The sequence below is a fragment of the Phalacrocorax carbo genome, chromosome Z, assembly GCF_963921805.1.
Source record: "Phalacrocorax carbo chromosome Z, bPhaCar2.1, whole genome shotgun sequence".
In the NCBI taxonomy this organism is placed as follows: Eukaryota; Metazoa; Chordata; class Aves; order Suliformes; family Phalacrocoracidae; genus Phalacrocorax; species Phalacrocorax carbo.
Genome location: NC_087548.1, coordinates 32,614,442 through 32,633,563, shown reverse-complemented (window position 1 = coordinate 32,633,563; position 19,122 = coordinate 32,614,442). Strand labels below are relative to the sequence as shown.

Below are 19,122 nucleotides of genomic sequence, written 5' to 3'. Positions count from 1 at the left end.
TGTAATCCAAATTTCATAGAGTAATGTAGCAGTCTAATTTCTGTGTCTACATTTGGAATGTTCCCGATAACTTGCAAATACAGTTCATTTCTTGGCCTGCTCTGATTGACAGCCCAGAAATAGCGTTTTAAATTGTGTCAGATTTTCATCTCTCTGTTTGAAAGGTAAAGTTAAACAGTTTTCCTAGCAGTCTGCATGAAGTCTTGAATCTAACAGATCAGCTGTTTTAGCTGTTATACCAAGCTTTTGTCTATGCAGAAGTACATCACTTTATCTTTGCACACTAATAGCTTACTGAAAACTGTTGCAGCTGTCCTTTTACTTCAGGGCGTGTGATAGCTCAAAGTAATTTATTTACCAAAACAGAGCTATTCTTACTAGCCATACTCTTATCATATATTAAGTCATTATTTTGCATTTGCTCCACTGTGGAATGAATGAAAATGTTCCATTGTCACAAACAGCACTCACGTTTTATAAAAAGAAAAGAACAGTGGATCCAAAATTCCTGTAGAGAATAATATTGTCTCATCAGCTGTCACAGAGTTATCTAATATTTCAATCAACAAATATTTTATTTGTATTACAATAACTTTCTGTGTTTCCAATCAAAACTGAAGCATCATTGTGCTGGACACTCTGCAAGCCTGTATGGTGACACTGTTCTTGCTACAAAACCTTTACAATGGAATAGATATAAGCTACTAGAGAAAATGCAGTTATTAACTTACTGAAATAAAATACTCACTGCATATAAACATCCAGTTTCACAGCCAAGAAAGCATTATATAACATTGGAATTGAAATAAACTTGCCCCTACCACTGAGTTTCTCATGTTGTAATGTGCTGTTACAGGTAATGATAACAGAATGCAAAAATAATATCTAAATGAAAGTAAAGCCCCAGACTAATAAAAATAAATTTATAATATACTTTTGAGGTGTGATTTAAAAGAATATTTGAGGGGGAAGTGGGTGTTAGTTACAGCAGTATTAAGAATGTGCATATTCTGACTCAAAATCACAGAATATCCTGAAACATCAATGGAAAATTTAGGGCCTGTTTATGCAGATCAATTACATTCATCAACTCAAAGGATAGAAAATAAACAAATTTATAGTTTAGCCAGGATTCTTGAGGTTGGCAAAGCATTTATCATTCATTGCCCATATTTCAATCTTCCTTATATATGCTACCACTGAGTAAATACTAGTTTTGTTGTTATTTTTGTTGTTGCTGCTTTTACCTTTTTTTTAAAAAACATACAGTATTACCCTAATTAAATAGACTTGGTAAGAAACCAGTGCTTCCTCTCTTAAGCTACTTTCTGATGCTGCTTGTGACTGATTGAAAGACATTCTCATACCATACCTGTCCTCTTGTGCTCATCCTCTGCCTCCTAAACTACTGTTTATTTTAATTATTTGCTAAGAAAACTCTAAAATCAGTCTCCTAAGCTTGCAAAATGAATTACTTCATTCAGGTGCTTCATAAGTTTTGTTGCTATTTCCTGAACTCTGTTCACCTTGTCAGTATGTGGCAGTATAAATGAGACTGGATTTGGTATTCCCCAAGCAGTACAGAAAACAAATATTCTCTGTGACCTGATGATTTTCTGTTTAGCTGAAAAATCCATTAGGACTTTTCTTTTGTTAATAAAGTACACTCTAAACTTTTATGCGACTTTCCCACTATTACAGTAACTGAATATTTGAAGATGATGATCCATGTAAAGATTTTAGTGTAATTTTTGCAATGTAGCTTCTTGTAGGGAAAGTGGAAAAACAAATCAGTCCTGACAGGTTTTTTTCAGGTCACCCATGGTTATGGAGGAACCCTGCTGTATCCTTTCTGCATATTTTCAGAACAGCTGCCATTTTATTATCTCCTTTTCGGAACCCGAAGACAGAAAATCTCTTTCACCTACTCAATAAAAAATGCAGACACGTAATCTAAAACCTCGCATGTGAAAATCAATTTGTAAAACCTTTTATGCAAATATGCAACAAAGTTTATGATCAGCTTGTGGAGAGGTGAAATGCCTGTAAGTATTTTGACTGTGAATAACAAAATATTTCATTTTCGTAGACACTGACATGACATTCTAATTTTATAGGAGTCTTTCATTTGTAGCATCCCTTCTGTCTGTATTTTGCCTATTTGTGTAACCAGTGAACCTGAGGATGTGAATTTGTATGTCTTGAGATCTCTTAAAAAAGCTGATTGTAAAACATGGTATGCAGTTAGGGTCGATAGCATTTTCAAGCTTAAAAATCAGGATCAGCTATTGTGAGTGGTGATATCAGCTTGAACCATAGTAAGGATGAAATCATAATGTGTTTGAATTTAATCATACAGGGGAAAGCAGTGATTCTGATTAAATTCACAAAGCCGGCTAAGAAATCTGCAGAGGAAGAATAATACCGATAATTAGAGACGAAAGCAAGTTCCCAGTAAAGATACGATCAAAGAGGTGAAATGTGCTGATCTAGACACTGCACAGAAGTTGTAATGAATTTCTGCATCTTTGAAATATTGTGGTATTATAAAACTGGTAGCATATTTCCCATTTAGTTTTACTGTGCATGGCATAATATATAAAGGGAAGAAAAAATGTAACACTGGGTTTTTTTTTTTTATTCTGTTGAATATGCTGGTTTCCTGCTTTCTTATGCCCAAAATTACATTACATTCTGTTCTAAGTTCATAAAAACTTCGGATTATTTGAGTTCTTTTTGTTTGTTATCAGAGGGAGGAGGAGCACCATACTGTGTTCTGTAGAGGTGTTGGTTGGAAGTTGTTTTATTATACTAATTTGTGGAGGAAGAAAAAAAATGCTGACACAAATTGCCATCACAACATGATCTTCAGTATAAAACTGAAGATCTGACTTTTAAAAACCTTAGAACTGAGTTCAGATTTTTTTTTTTTTCTTAATTACTTTCCAAAACAAGGAAGAGATATTACGGAGAATATAGACATGTATTACACATAACCAAAAAACTGGAGCTGCTTAAGGAATTTGCAAAGTCATTCTTGGACACTCCATCTTCTTTCCCACTAGACGTGTCTTTCCTCCACCTAGCAGGAAACAAAATAGTAGTTACTAGAGACAGACCACAAGGCAGATTTGCTTGTTTTGACCCACAAGCTATCAGGATCAATGAAGTGAAATTCTGTTACCTGTGACCGTGTGGAGGTAGGGCTACGTCTAAAGTCTCTATGCCACAAAGTTTATACTAAATTTGGCAATATAAGTTACTGGAACATCTTTTCTAAAACCTCTGAGAACAGGGTACTTATTTCCAGATTTTTAGTGTGGTGTCAAATTGAGTTAATTGGTGAGAACAGTAGAGGTTTTTAAAGTAGATGAGCTACTTGAACTCTTGTATCTCACAGGGAGCACTAAGAAATTCAAGGGTTCTTACTTTTCAATTGCAGTGCCTTTATAGGTCAGTTTCTATATCTTGGGACAAATTGAGATGCCTCAGCCCTGATTCCATTGATGTTTGAAAGAGAATATTGTTGAGAGGTACTGAGTGGAGAGTTGAGTGAAAACCCTGGATAGGACACATTTATTTCATGTGTATGAGTAATAATTACACAGAGAATATGGAATCATTTTTTATGATAGACCAGCTGGCTGTGAAAATGAACTGCAGAGCTGTTTGCTAGATTCTGATAGCATTTCGTAGTGCACAAACTGTCTTTTGCTATGAATTCTGATTTTGTTTTGCAGGATGGTACCCACTGTCTTTAAACTTATGTCAGGGTTTGATATATTTTTGATCATTTGCTTATTGAAATAGTATTTGCTCATAGATATTGGATTTTAAGACACTCCTGTAGAATTCTACAGAACTCCTTGAAAATGGTACTTAGTAGGAGTAGGAAATACAGAAGCAGACATCCTTGTCTCAAACCTTCCATGCTCTTGAGAAGCTAAAATTATTTTATCTAATCTGAATATTGAATATTCAAAAATGACATCATCAGGTGGCTTGTTCCTTACTTGAAACACAATAGCAAGGCCACATGAAGCTGATGTGGTTTTAAGTTTGAGTGTACTGGCTGTGTGCCTTATAAGGAAGTCTGTTCTTTCTAATATGTAGGTCCACTACAAACTGTATAACCATCATCGGTCTTTCTGGTTTTCTTCATTAAAATGTAGAAGAGACATACTGACTCTCTGAAGTCAGCCTGAAATGTTGTTAGGTATTTCTAGGCTAGGCCTTTATTTTCTGTGTTTATTGAAAATCTCTAATACCGTTTTGAGAAGAACTTTTTGCTCCGTGGAAATGATAGAAAAAATAAGATTAATTAGCCATTAGCCAAGATGAATGGCTAACATTCTCATAAAAATTGGTTAAGGCTAGTCCTCTATAGGACTCCATAGGATTATGTATCTACTCCTTCATTCTTGTAATTTGTGAGCTTTGAGTTCACAAGCAGCAGTCTATGTCTGGATATATCCAAACACTTCTTTTCTACTTTTTCTGTCATATGTTGCAATTTCCCCAAGAAGTGATGCTAATTTAGAGTGAACAAGAAGTGAATTAAGAAATAGTTCTAGAATTGGTGGAATAGGATTTCAGAAAGTTTTTCATTTCTGTGACTCTATCTGAGCATCATTTATAAAGCTGTTCATTAAGAATCACTGAAATGAAGTGTGCCTGCTTGGCATTTAGTAGTTACATTGGTTTACGAAAAGAAATAACAAATATCTCTTGCTCTTAATGTTCTATTACTAGCTATATTGGTTTTTTTTTTTAAATAAAATATGGTATTACTCAATTCAGAAAACATGAAATTACTGTTAATATCTGTGGAGTGATTATGCTGTTATTACGTTCACTGCTCAGAAACAAACTGAGGCTTTATTTTGTTCAATTTTTAAGTACCGCATGTCTCTGACACATTTAAATTTTGGAGTTTGCATGCAGATGTGACCATTAAGCTGGTTTGAGTTTGAGCGCAACTATCTCACATGCATAACCATATTGCAGATGTTGCATCTTTATCAGTTCATCTTTCAGAATTGCATGCTTATAATTCTTCTGGGAGTTTTACCCACAGTCTTTTACCGTTTATATTGTAGTAGGCTGGCACGCACGATTATTCTTTCCTATCAAAGTGTGAGTGGATTTATCTGTCCCTTAGCACATGAAGAACATTAAAAGGCAGAAAGCATGTGAGTCATCATAATTGTTTTCTGTATCTATTTCTTAAAAGGCAGTACCCGCTCAAATATCCCTTAAACAACTTCAGAGTTGGGAGCTTCACCATAAATGGTAGGCTAAGAAACAGAAGCAGTGACTCAGGAATAGTGGTGGTGCCACCAAATCGTGTTCAGTGGCCTTCTAATGTTCAATGCTGCAATTAGACAGTATGTCTGACATGTTAAAGCAATACTAAAACTGGGAGAGCTGTCATCGTGGGGATGAAGTGATCCATCCTTACCAGAACTTCATAACCCTCAGTTAAATCTTCCTAAATATTAATTTCTACTGATGCTAGCCACAGACAGTGCGCACACTAACAGTAGACCCTTCACCACAACACACTGGCAGAAGGTATATGCCAGTCCTATACACTTGCATGGGAGGTCTACTGTACTGGCGCAGTAGCCTTCAGCAGACACCCTCTGCAACTAAAAAGCATTAGAGCCACCAAGGCTGTAGGCAAACAACCAAAGTGAGAGCACCAGCGAGTTCAAGTGAGATTTTTGCATAACAACAGAAGGGGAACAAGGAGTTAACGTTGCAGCTAAAACAAAGGGAGTGCTTTAAATTCTCATCTTTGCTTTTGGGAGATTGACAGGTAGCTACAACTCTCTGGGGAGGCAGTTTTGAACAGAAGACTAAATACTGACTGAAAGACTCCTCTGCTGAAAGAAAATTGGGAAGGGGAAAAAAAAAAAAAGGAAAAAAGGTTCTAAAAGGTACTTACCTCCAGAGTAAAAATACCAATAAGACCAAAACATAAAACTCAATAAGCATCTTCTAAGCATTCATCTCCATACTCTTACAGAAATAAAGATAACTCATTTTGCTACTGTAGAGAAAAATACAGACCTTACTGTAAAAAAATAAATTTATGCACAGATGGAACAACAGAAATCACTTAAAACATTAAGGGCATAGTAAAATCAAATCAATATAAAATTAATGTGTCAGTTTTAACACTGTTTAATAATATTTATACAGATGCTATTCAATTTATAGTGCATTTTGTGTGAGGGTTTCATACAAACAGGTGCAATACTGTTTTCAAGTGTTACCAATAAATTCGAGGTTTTATAGTATCTATTCTTTTGATGCACTTCTGTAACTCCCATTAAAGTTAATTAGTATTATGTGCACATCAAGAGAAGAATAGAAACCATATGTGTTTTATTGTAATAATTATTAAACTAACATCTAGTATTTGCTGAGAATGTAGTAGTTTGCCTACTTCCTTACAACCTCCGGCTGTGAACTTTCAATCTTAAAACCTCTAAATAACAAAGGTAGTCCAACCAACATGTAGCTTACAGCAAGTGGTGGTAGTAAATACTAATCTTACCATTTAGCTAATACTCAGCAGGTACTTTGGTATAGTGCTAAAAGCTCAGTGCTGTTTGCCTTAGCATAGTATTGTGATGTAAAAAACAGAGTTATTAACAATGAATAGTGATAAAATCCAGTGGCACTTCCAATCAGGGTTTGCACGTACGCATTTTAGTCCACCTGCACTGCCAAAAATTACCTTTTTCCCGTTTAGCTTGTTTTTCATGTAACTAATTTTCAGTGTTGCTTGCATGAAATGGCTACCTGTTCTTCATGAAATGGCCCTAAGAAGCTTGATAGTTGGTGATAGGAACATACGTTAAATTGCTTCCTTGTTCTTCCCATCATATTAGAAAATAATAATTTATTTCTCTGCAATGCTGTATCTACTTAGCATAAGAGGTAGCCCAAATACCATGGTGAAATGAAGTGTTCTTGATGATGCATGTCTAAATTTTTATGGTACTCACCATAAAATCTAGACTGCACTTTATGAATCTACAGGCAAATAAGTGATATACGCACAAGTTGATTTTACTTTATAGAGGAAGAGAATGTAATATTTGTCATTGGCATGGAGGGGGATTTGTAAATGATCTGATTTGATTTTGGAGTAGAGAGAAAGCATAATATGAAATACCCTATGAAATAAAATGGTAATGAATTTAGAAAATGTGACAGTTGGTTCAGCAACATACTTAGCTATATAAATAGTTCCATTACAGTCAGTTTTCTCAATGAGACTACTCATTTGCTTTAAGTCAGATAAATTAGGTAATGAAAAAGTTTTAAAGCCATAGACAGCCAATCAAGAGAGATTTTTCTGCATGTGATTATTTAGAACAGACTTCCTAGGTTTAAGAAATACGGAGCAATATTATTTTTTCATAATTTTTATAATTATGTGATGTTACAGAATGATGCAAAACTGATTTCAAATTATCTTTTTTTAATGTGTAGTGGTTTTATCATTAAAACTCTTTTGGAGCAGGTGCTTTTTAGACTCAAAGACTGGATGCTCTTACTGTCTGTCATATGATAAAACTAAATACTGTAAAAAAATAAGGAATTCATTATGAAATTTGAAAATGCTACTCTAATAACATGGAGCTGTAGAGATGTAACTGTACACATTTTTCACTATAATGGATAAGTCTGCTTTGTGAAATGCTTTGCAAAATCACATTACATAAATAATAGTTATTAAAATTATTTTATTACCTTCATTGAAAAGAACTTTTACCCAGGAGTTAAAAAGATAGGACAAAATGAGATCTCTGAAAGCATCTGTAGCTATCCTGCATACTCAGAAGAAACCACGTTATTTACACTAAGTTACTTGTTGGCCTTTTATATGTTGTGCATAAGTTTCTTTAGCATTACTACATATTTTGCTGCTACATAATGGATATAGACTTTTTCATGACTCAGAATCATTAGAAAAATAGTTCCCCAGTTTGCAGCTGATGCGTCCTGACTTTTAAACCCTTGATAGTTTCTGATGTTCTGCAGTAAGTTTGTAACAGGAAGCAATAATTTATAGCTGTTAGTTGGATTTATTTTTGCTTTTCACAGAGACATAGTTATTTTTGAAGGAATTTTCATCTCCTTTTCTGGAATAAAAGACTTTGGCCTAAATTTATGCACAAAATAAGACTACTACCTGTAGTATTCTGGTTGTTTTGGGTTTTGGTTTTTTTTTGTTAGTTTTCTTGTAAGAAAGATGGTTTCTGTAAGCTCATTTAAAACTGTTAGAAACAATTATGCTTTTTGTCAGTTGTTCAAGACTTCGGCAGGAGATCATATGGCAAAGCCATTATTTTGTTTTCTTTTGAAGACTTAAGTTAGCATCAGTAGTTCATATCATTCTACTTGCTATGTTAGATGGCAAAGATGATCACAGGCGTGGCAACAGAGATGTAGAAATTTGCCCGGTACTTGTTGATAGTTTCTAAGAGCTTTCAGACATTTTGGTGCAGAGGGAGATTTCCAGTGTGTGCAGGCAAGAACTTTGTTGAAGTGTTTGTGCAGCTGTGATCTCCATGATACTGACTTTTGTGCAAACCCAGCTACTAAATATCAAAAAGTCGTGTAATAAAGTGAACTTGAATATTTACCTTGGAAAATTTTGGCCTAATGGTTTAGAAAACCCAAAAATAGAGGATGATTTTTCTCTTGCTTTGTAAAAGCATAGAGATTTTTAAGGCCAAAATTCCAGAGAATTATTTTCTCAAAGCTTTTGGTGGTGCTCATTCAGGTTGGTTTGTTGGTAGGTTTTTAAAGGAAAATAAGATGTTAAGGTGGGACTTTGGAGATAACAGTGTTTATGTACACATATACTGACATCAGGTCCTGTAATAACATGAAGGCTTAGATGTTTCATATTAGAGGTTAAAAATAATCTTCAGAAAGGTTTTAATACATCAGGATAAACAGTTTAGACGAACCTGTTCCAGAAGCGCACCATCTAGAGCACAAACACCAAAAAAAAGCTAGCTAAATATTAGCAAGATGTTCTCCTTATGTGCCAAAGGAGCTAGAAGTTACTGGAAAGTCAAAAACATCCCACCCTTCTTTTTATAAACTCTGTTTTACCATTTTAGTTAATAATCAGAACAGATTATATTGTAGCACTTATTCAAAGTAGTATTTCTTAATAAAATTAAAGTAGAATGTTGTTTGGCACACACAGATTGATTTTTTAGTCTTCTTCAGGTACAAAAAAAATACTGAAATACTGTCTTGTAGTCTAAGACTTATTGCTATATATTCATTTAGTGCCAGAAATGATTTCTCAGTTACTCTAACATCTGACCTGCTCCCAACTGCTTCTAAAGAGTGCCTATAATAATATTCATGCCTACCTCTCCAGCTTACAGGAAATATATTTCGATCTCTTTTCTCTAAAATAAATGAGTTTTGTGTTTAGTTATAAAATGGATGACAGCTGGTATTACTGCTAAATCCAAGGAGAAACAGTTCCATTGTTGAAATCAGACACAACCCTGGCGCTCTCAGTCAATTGTGTTGCTTCTGTGGCATAGGGCCTCTGACCGAGTGGTAATTCAGCACTGGACAGACTCACATCTTCTGTTTTCAAGCATTTTGTTTTCTTCATTTTTGCCTTCTTCACACAACTTATTAAGTCTGTCCACAGAGTTGGCATGGAGGGTTTTTGTGCTTACACTGATTTTTGATGTACTTGACACATACAGTGCTATGCTAAGCATTATGTCTGTTTAAAGGCAGGAACTGGTTCTCCACAGCTGTTTGCCTTCCTTAACTGTTTTTCACAGAACAGTTTGTGATGAATTTACAAATAACAGTCACAACACGGAACTTTCTTTCTATTCCTTCTCAGATGTACTATCCCCACCATCTACCCACCCCTGTCCTGCCTGAAGTCATGACTCCCTCAACCTTCTGGAAATCACACTGGGCTGTTCAAACATTATCCTAGCACTCATTCAGGCTACACAGAACAGCTACTTCCTTATGTCCATGCTAGTACAATATTCCACCAGAACTGAAGCATTGCTGTATCTGTGTTAACAAATTATCATTTTCATTTGCAGAAATTTCTTTTATAAAAAACAAAACAAAGCAAAGCAAAGCAAGACCAAAAACGAACCCTCCCCTCTACTTTTTTTCTGGAAAGTACATTTTGCATTGTTAGGATTATCTTAGATCAGCTAGACAAAAGCTGCTGAGAAAATTACCTTAAAAGGAAACTGTGAAAATAAATAGCTTACCTATACTCTACATAAAATCAAATCAATATTTAGTAAGCAAATGCTCATAAATATTTTTGATGACATTTATAATTTGGAGATGTTCACTCAGTCTGTAATAAATTTAATTTTACACTGCCCATCACGGATTTCAATTTTGTTATATTTTCTAGAGGTAGCACTGAGTTTCATAACTAATTAAAATAGTTATGATGGGCTTACAGGTGTGAATGCTGAGCTCAGCATATAGAACAGTTTTTTAAAAAACACTTTTTAACATTCTATGCTTCTATGCCAAGCAAAGATCATCTTTCAAATTACTGACTATATAATTTGTGGTGCAATTAGTTGAGTAAATGGCAGCAAGAATTATAACAAAGCTGAGTAAATCCATTTTGTTATATGTTCAACATCTTATGAATGAATCCCCAACCCATTCCTCATTTACAGTTCCAAGAGAAATATTAGCTGCTGTTGCTAGACAAATATGAAAGTGTAATTTTTAAAGTACATCTCTCTCCTTCAGTTTTCCAGAAAGCCTTCTTTAGTTTGATCAGTTCAGTTCACAACAGTTCACAATAGCTCTTTCAAGGCCATATGATTATTGTTGTGAAAAATACTTTGGAAGAATGCAAGTGCTAGCTCTCAGTGGATCAGAACGAATGCCACCTTGCACCACCAGGCCCCCGGTGCCTGCTTCAGAGGCATCCAAGAGCATGATGGGATGTTGAGTATTTTCTTCCATGCCATAACTCAGAGTACAGACAATATCTATTACCTGTGAAAACAGCAGTTCCTATTATAACATGAAATATTAAATCCCGACTAGTCCCATTTACTTCAGTTTAGGGTAGCAGCAAAATTTCAGGTATAAGTCAATGTCTCAGGCCACAGCCAGTTCTAGCACTGCGTTTGAGGGGCAAAATAATCCATAGCAAAACTACGTTTGTGACCTCACGAACCTGCAAGTCTTTCTGAAATGAAAACTTTGAGATGTTGTCTACCTTAGGCTTTAGAAATAGTAACATTTCTGTGTTACCACATATATGTCTTCATCCACATTTATACTATTAAGCATTAATACAAGGCTGCGCTATGTAACTCCATACTCATTAAAGAGTATTTATCAGACAGCAGTATTTACTGAACTTGGGCACAGAACTGAGAGAAAGCTGGGTTTTAAGCAGTGTTATGTCCTCTGCTACAGAGAAGCCTCTTCTGTATTCTTACAGAAACAAAGTGAATGGCTGTGTTTTCCCCAGAAAAATACACTAACTTCCTCACCAAAAGCAAAAACTCACCCAAAGCAAAAAAGAAATTTGTATCTAATCTCTTCTCCTACATCTCTCCTTCCCTACTAACAGATCCCTAGGGACCTTCTCAATTCTGTGAAAGAGAGGGAATGTTGCCGTAGGTGGGCGTGAGGTAAGAGGGGTAACCTCCCTCATATTCAGGAAGATGAAGAGTGAGGTCTAAAACACACACGTTCCCTCTATAGCCAGGCCACCAGGGAAGAACTTCACACACCAGGGAGGAACTTCACCATCCACTCATAAAGGAAATACTTTCTTGCTTCTGTTAAAGATTCCTGTAGGTTTAAAGATTCCATGTGTTTTAACATTTGCCAGCACTTTGGATTCTGTTTTTGGCCCATAAACCTTAGGTGTATGTGATTTAAGGCATTGCTTTGTTATCTTGCATCTTCCTTGTCTCATCCAGCATTTCCTTAACTGATAGTCATGCATGGTGGGAAGACTTAAAAAAAAAGCAAAGAAGCCACAAAAATGGGAAGCTATGGTATCTATTATTGTTTTGCAGTCACCCATCTGTAGCCATGTGTTATGAATATTTTAAGCATGCTTTTCAGACCAATGAAGATGAACGCTGCATTAGATGTAGAAAAACTGCATATTCCGTACCAGTAAGTTAGTGTAATGCTCAATAATACTGAGTTTCAAGGGATATCCTCTTCAACTGCATTTTCCAGAGTTCATTGTCTGTTCTGACAACGTATCTTTTCTTTCTCATTCTCTTCAGCGATAATAGCACTTTTATTGTTTGTTATTCATCATTATGGTAGCTATTTATTGAAATACTGCAATAACATCCAAATTGCTACATCTGTACGGGTGCATTGTTGTTGCAGGCACCATAAAAAGCAGTTGGAATGCACAGCCTCTACCTTGAATAACTTAATGTTCAATTCACTGCACCAAAAGTGCTTTTAATGTCCCGACCCAAGCATCTTTCGTCAAAACTTCAGGGATACAGTTTCATCACTGTTATTCCTGATTTCCTTCTTCTAAGGGACCAAACGGTAGGCCTTCTGGGGCACCTTTCCACGCACTTATCAAAGTGAAAATACTCTTCTTCTTTCTAAAATGCACAAGTTTGATGCTGAACTAGGAATGCAAAAAAAAAAAAAAAAAGTATTATTCTCCTTTGAAAACAAGACAAACAGAATTGATGGTTTTGCCACTACAGTTCCTTTGTCAGGACCTTAAATTTTGCAGCTGTAATATTAATGCAGTTAGTATAGTTTATAGTTGTCAGTCTGGGCTGCAGAGTTTGTAGGCTGCATTAAAAAGTATTCAGTAAGATTATGGCGTTGAGGAAACAACTCATTGAAAGCTGTGTACCATCAGTAACAAAAATGGCCGTGATCACAAGCTGAGTTCGTTTGACTGTTTTAGGCAGTATTATCACTTGTTTAGGTTTAGGCACAGGTTTAGACTTGTAGTACAAATGGGGAGGAAGGAGGGAGAAGGGGGCTGCATGGTCTCACAATTCCTTTGCCAGACTGCTAACATTTTCTTTCTTGTCCTCTTCGGTGAAGCAAAACCAAGAAACTTCTGCCCCCTCCTCAGTTCAAAGTAGTATGATACAACTTTATCATGATGATTTATTGCTTTATACTTGAGAATGAATATGAGGTAATTATAAGAAGTGTCATATATATATTTACTAATACCAATATTTTAACACACGAATATTAACAGATATAAAGGAGGGGAAGAATAAGAACACATAAATGCCTTTATGTGTTCTGGACCAATCTGTATATTCAGGGTACTAACATGAGACATGAGCTCTGGTGTACATGTGAACCTGCTGCTGATCTCATTATTTAGTGCACCATACAACTGTGTGATGTGGAAGATTACAGCTTAAAGCAAAGACTGCCATCACTGCACTTCTGTTATTCTTTACCCTTTAGTTTTCAAATGAAAGTAAGGAGGATGTAAAAACACAAATATTAGTATGTTAACAATATTGACTAGATAGAGCAATCACACATTTTCCGAATCCTCATTCTTGTCAAGCCCCAGTTTAACCCTGATTTAGTGTAATCTAAATCCTAACCCTGTCTGGAAACTAAACCTCAAATTAGATGTGGTAATCATGGACATTCCTATCGCTGCCCTTTGCTGTCCACTTGTCTTTTATTCACCAATGCAAAAAACATATTTTTGTTCTTGTGAATATTTGCATATGGAAATATGTGGGATACTGTATGCCCTCTGCTTCAGAAGTTTAGTGTTTCTTTTCCTTAATATACGATACCCTGCACTTAAAACACCACTTCACATCCTCTGCCTTTGTTTCACTACCATAACTCTGGCTGAGTCCTCTCCTTACGTTAGAGAACAGACATCTGGCAGGGATTCTTGGATTCCCTGCTTTTTTTTTTTTTTTTAGGACACAGTCTTTTGTATTTCTCTTTCGGTTCCCAGTAAGCAGAACAGACATCCAAAGGTTCAGTCATAACCAAATTTGGCAGTATGATGTTCAGGTGATATGCTGTGCTATAAACTATGATGATGCCTGACTGCAAGTTTGAGAATAAACCGTTATTTTGAGGCATGCATTTTCATGTGAGTGATGACTCTCCAAGTGTTAATTCCTGCCATTTGGAACATCGTTGTTAAAAAGAGTGAGAGGTATTTCATTGTTCACATGAGTGAGACAGGTCACTTTGGAAAGATGTTGCAATGCACAGCCTTTAATTGAGCAGATTTTGAGTACTGCCAAAAGGTGTAAATTCCTTTTTTCCGTTTTCATGTTCTTATGAAGATATCTAATTTCAAAGGCTCCGTGTGCTCATTTGTTAAAACCCAGAACTTATTTAAGGCTAAATGCTAATAACAATGAATGTTAACTGACTTAATGCAATGTGAAATTGCTGCTTCAACATTCATACAAATGATAATTCAGTCTAAGTGGCTCTATGTTCTGTTATATAGACATTACTTTGCAATTTGCAGGGTAATTGCATACAGAGCTGCTAAATACATTTGTTTTCTTTTGCATCAAAAGTGCTCTGCCCATCTCTTCAATATATGAAGAATATTTTTAAACACATGTTTTCAGTGGGATGATGTGGGCAGCTGTTCTCATGTTGCATATTTACTAACTGTCTGTGAGTCTCTGATCATCTTATCAATGTCTAATTCCCTTTCCTTGTGTGGTATAATTATGTGAAACTTAAGAGAAATCCCAAGAGAAAACTAGATTTATTCTTACAGTCTAGCGGTTACCCTTCTTTAGTGACTTACAGTACCACTAAGTAAAAATATCCGTCTCTATATAGCAGCTTTGAATAAAGGACCCTGGGAAAGAATTTATTGCATTTCATAATTACTTTTTTGGCAAAATTTACCTTGTAAAATATTTCAGTTGGAATAATGTTTATTAAGTGGCACTTTTCCGAAGCTTTATATCTTTTAAATCCAAATTAGTCTTTTATGTATAATTAGAAACAGCTTTGGTTTTATTTTTCAATTTATTCATATACATAGTTCTTCAATAATAGTTCAGAACACAAACTTTGCTGCAAAATGTTGATTTTACTCCCTCCCCCTCTTTGATTTTACTGTTCTAAATCTTGCATTCATTTCAGTTGCAGGAAGAATGATTTTGAATAATACGGTCATGATGTCAAAACAGTGCAAATTATATGCTGCTGCCATCTGGAATAGTGAAAATAAAAGCTTTATTTACACTGTTCTTTGAAATAATAAACTTTATTGTGGCAGTTTATCTTCAGTATCTATAGTGTATTCTGGGAATACTCCATGTGTGCCTTTTTATTCTGTGAGCTACAGAATGACTAAAATTTGCCTGTGGCAAAGCTATCTGAATCTTGAAATAGAGGTGGTTTTTTTCTTCCTGAATAGAATGGAGAACCATCCTTGATTTCCACAACGAGAATAATTGGTTCACATAGGACAATATTTTTTAAAAGACACAGTGAAACATTTTGAGCATGTATTTTAGTTAGGCATATTACATGAATTTAACTTCAGGTTAATGTGGATATTCTGGAACATGGGTATTTCAATGGTGCAAATAGTTAATGTGTAAGGAAATACTTAACAGAAATATTACCCAGTTTTCATGTCAACTGTCCAGTCTTGGACCCTAGTGCTATTAACTTGCTTTTATGCTCCATAACCCATAACGAAAGTCATCACGATTTGCTTTGGGTACTCCACATTTGCACCTCATATCATAGTAATATTATCATAGTGTACAGTAACTGAGAAAATTGTTCACACTATTCTGTCTTTCTTGGTAAAAGACGATGCTGATTGCCAAAGTGATTCAGCAAGGTAGCTTTGAAGATTTTAAGACTTTAGGACCCAATCTGTTTCTAAAAGCTGTCACTCTTCTTGCTGCCTACAGGGCCTAGACATGATCTGAAAGTAGTGTTTTACAAGAAGAGTAGTCAAAATGTTAAGAAGTGTGGCACAAATGCTGGCTGAAGATCACTGTTTTTCTCTTCGTTTAGCTGTGTTGTACACCTGGATAGGTTTATCATGAAGAGTGAAATCTATTGTACTGAATTTGGATTAAATCTTCTTTGGATTCAGCTTTTGCATATACATAGGCTTGACAGTATACCTTCAGACATTGCTTTGGAAGTTCTTGAAATCTTGTGAAAGAATTATGTGATTTAAAAAAGAGAGATTGCAACAGCACACTTTTTCCTTTAAGATGAGAGAAAGTACAATTAAAGGATGAACAGAACAGAGTTTATGATACATAGTTGTGGCATGGCAATTTAACTTGTTGGTATTTTCGAGATACCAGTCCATCAAAATCAGTATTTATACATAAAAGCTGAGTTTGAGCCTCTAGTCCAAATGCTGTTGCATTTGTGAGGGCAGGCTCACCTCTTAAGAAAGGTGCAGCAACATGTGAAATTATGTGTTGGATGATATCTGTAGGTATACTTATATGAAATCTGAACGTAGATGTTCATGTGCTTTTTCAATACATGTTGCTTGGAAGGGAAGCTATTACCACTGCAACAAAACTGGAAGCAGAGGTAGGAACCTCAAGGACATTGTTTACAGATGAGCAATGTCAGAGAGACTGAATACACAGAGAGACAGTTAAGAAATACTAAGAACAACTGTGATGGGAAATAAGGCAAGGCTATTCCGTATCATTCTCTCTTAAGGGTTCATGTGGTAACCAGTCTTTGTAATTGCCTCTCTCTGTTGTGCAGATCATACATTCGATGAAAAATAACTTCTGTAGACTTCTTCCAGCAATTGGAAATGACAGCAGCACAGCGCTAAAGGCATTCTCTTAATGCCAGTAATGGAATGCAGCACTGATAAGACACCTAACAAATCCAAAGAATGTGCTCTATTTCTAAATCTTATGTATCTGTCATCCTAAACAAAATATGTATTACATGTATGACTCACTAAGCACAAGGACAAAGAAATCTGCCCTTTAATGGCCTCTTAAAATGACAGTACCAAATGGCTTTGAGAAGGTCAAGTCTGATTTAAATTGTTGATGAATTGGAAGCTAATTCACTAGAACTGAATATTAATAAGGAACAGTGGTATATACTATGGTTTAGAGCCTAATGAGCATATTAATGAGCAGTAAAAAATATTTTTCCTTTTACCTCATGTAAAATTGCTAGAGCTACCAATATATCAAAATTTTATTATAATTACTTTTCTCTTATTGTGACTGAGAGGCAGTTGTTCACTGCTTTGATGCTCAGCTGTCTTGCAGTGTGTTTGATGGTCTGTCAAGCTTGGTATCATCAAAGTGTAAAGACACTTTTGTACAAATTACTAATAAACTTTGAGAGAAAAAAAGCAATTAACATTTTAAAAACCAAATCCACTGTGATAAGCACTCCAATTAGAAATTTCATTATTTCCCTGGTCCATTTTATGTTGAATATTGGGTTTCATTGCCAAATACCTGAAAGCCAGATGGGAAACGAGCCACAACTGTCAAAAATATACCAGTTCTGGCTATTTGAATCTGTTACATTGTGAAGTTTCTCATGAAAATTTCATGAAGAGCATTCATTCAAAGAGGTTCTATGAATAAGGGTGATGGATGGAATTTAATTACCCTTATTAAAAATAAGAAAGGAAAGCTCTTTACTACTCTATCCTATTAGTATTCAAGATAGATTATCATTGTTGTACACTTATGTATTTGCAAAAGGGACTCCAGGGTTTTCTGTATGAGCCAGGCAGGAAAGGAAAGGTCAGGTCATAAAAATCCTGTTCTGTGTCACAAGTCAAATCTTGTCAGTTCCTCCCAAAGTAAAGACCTCATGTTTATTAACAGACATGAAACATACCTTTCTTTGGGAAGAGCTGATAAGTAGTGAAAGATTTGACACTTAATCACTGATTGGTAGAAATACTCGCTCTGAAGACTTATGCAAACTTACTGGAGAATTGTTTTTACTACACCAGAATAGTATTTATGTGCATTTGTATTGCAAGCAATTAGGTAGCTTATGGGCAAGGGCAGACCCCAGGAACTGCAAAGATTTATAGGATGGACTTCCTTGATAAATTTTTCAGAAAAGTCTGAAGACTTCTCTGAGATTATTTGAAAATATAACACATTTTTCATGAAAGAGAGTTGACATTGAACAATTTCTTCTAATTTTACCCCTTAATCAAATGCATGACAGTAACCACCAATCAAGACATTTAATATGTGTTTTTTAGTTAGTATTGATCCTTTCTTTGACTTTCTTTGCTTGTCCTTTTTGAATTGAAATAATAGCGATTACTTTGCAATAAAAATATTGTTGCTGTTTTAATGGAAATGAGACACAAAATCATTTAATTCAAATAGATTATTTTACCTATGCTAACTTGATTTCTGAGAAGTTGCCTGATTCCACTCTGCTTCCAGTGTTACTTGCTAGAAGGTATCATCTCAAGAAGGCAAATTGCTCTTGTTCAGTATTTCTTAATATTTTACTATTGACTGCACGAGGGTGAGGATTTTTGACCATATCTGGGTGTTTTAATTGACACAGTTGTTTCCATTGAAGATCATTATGAATGTCCTGTCACTTTAACTTCGATATCTGCATAGCTCCAATGTTTAGAGTTTCTCAGTGCTTTGCAATCTTATAATGCATTCATCCTCACAGCACTTCTCTGTAGCAGTAAAGCACTGTCATACCCATCTTACAGATGCACAACTGAAGCACAGGGACATTAAATGTTAAGACCAACAGCACATAGGTAATAATGATGATAAAAGCAAAAAATATAATTTGGGTTTCCTAAGTCCCTTGACAAATCTTATACTGCATGATCACACTTCCTTATGTACTTGTCTCATGTAAAGAAAGGGGGTTGTTGATAGCCATGGTAATTCAATATTTCATGTAAAATAATAAGGGTTCTCACAAGCAGAGCAACATCAGTGTTGTAAAGTACCATAGCGGGAGTCTAATGACTATGAACTACATACAGTATCTATGTCAATTTAATGCACTTTATATGTCAAGTTTTTAGCCTTTTTTTTAATGAACTTTCTATTTTGTATC

The 19,122-nt window shown here is 35.3% G+C and overlaps 1 protein-coding gene across 7 annotated transcripts in view; it reads left to right on the top strand.

Moving 5' to 3' along the window:
- Positions 1 to 19,122, top strand: part of PTPRD (protein tyrosine phosphatase receptor type D) — a 444,998-nt gene that overhangs the window by 283,505 nt on the left and 142,371 nt on the right. The window lies entirely within an intron of this gene.